This window comes from Triticum dicoccoides, chromosome 3B (assembly GCF_002162155.2).
Source record: "Triticum dicoccoides isolate Atlit2015 ecotype Zavitan chromosome 3B, WEW_v2.0, whole genome shotgun sequence".
NCBI classification, from domain to species: Eukaryota; Viridiplantae; Streptophyta; class Magnoliopsida; order Poales; family Poaceae; genus Triticum; species Triticum dicoccoides.
The window spans coordinates 592,337,524-592,338,682 of NC_041385.1; positions in this window are offsets into that span (position 1 = coordinate 592,337,524).

Here is a 1,159-nt window from a genome sequence, read left to right on the forward strand (position 1 = left end):
GAAGAAGAAGAAGAAGAAGAAGAAGAAGAAGAAGAAGAAGAAGAAGAAGAAGAAGAAGAAGAAGAAGAAGAAGAAGAAGAAGAAGAAGAAGAAGAAGAAGAAGAAGAAGAAGAAGAAGAAGAAGAAGAAGAAGAAGAGGAGGAGGAGGAGGAGGAGGAGGAGGAAGAAGAAGAAGAAGAAGAAGAAGAAGAAGAAGAAGAAGAAGAAGAAGAAGAAGAAGAAGAAGAAGAAGAAGAAGAAGAAGAAGAAGAAGAAGAAGAAGAAGAAGAAGAAGAAGAAGAAGAAGAAGAAGAAGAAGAAGAAGAAGAAGAAGAAGAAGAAGAAGAAGAAGAAGAGGAGGAGGAGGAGGAGGAGGAGGAGGAGGAGGAGGAGGAGGAGAAGAAGAAGAAGAAGGAGGAAAAAAATGTATATAAAGCCCTAATACTCACAAAGAAACTAAATACAGCAAAAAAACTACTCAGAAATAAATAGAAGAAAAAAATAAAGCAGAAAAGAAATAACTATATAAAAAAATTACTCAAAAATAAATAGAAGAAAATAAATAATGCAGAAAAGAGAAAAAATTATAAAAATATGTTGGGGCGCTGCCCGGTGGGCCTGCCAGACCTTGGGTGTGCAAATACATGCCCAGTAGGGCCAGCAGGCTCACAGGGCAGCGCGCCCTAGTTAGGCCCAGAAGCCTGCCATATATAGGAGTTCGAAAGGGCAGCCGCGGCTGGGTTTATAAATCAGTGCGGCTGCCCTTCGCTCGGCGAGGTGGGACTAAACGTAGCGCACTGCGGGTGGCAGCGCACGGGCATTAGTACCGGTTGGTGGCTCCAACCGGTACTAATGTGTTGCCCTTTAGTACCGGTTGGAGCCACCAACCGGTACTAAAGGGCCTCGTTTCCCGCCGCTTGGGCTGGCCAAAATTGGCCTTTAGTACCGGTTGGAGCCACCAACCGGTACTAAAGGCCCCTCCTATATATATGGCACTTACGAAAATTCAGTTATCGTCGCCACTAATTCGTTCCACTTCTCGCGCGCGCGAGTCTCGATCTCGATGACGCCGTCGCCGCCGCGCCGCCGTGCCGTCGCCCTCGCCGCCCCCCGCCGCCCGTCGTCGTCGTCGCCGCGCGCCCACGCCGCCCGTCGTCGTCGCCGCGCGCCCTGCGCCTGT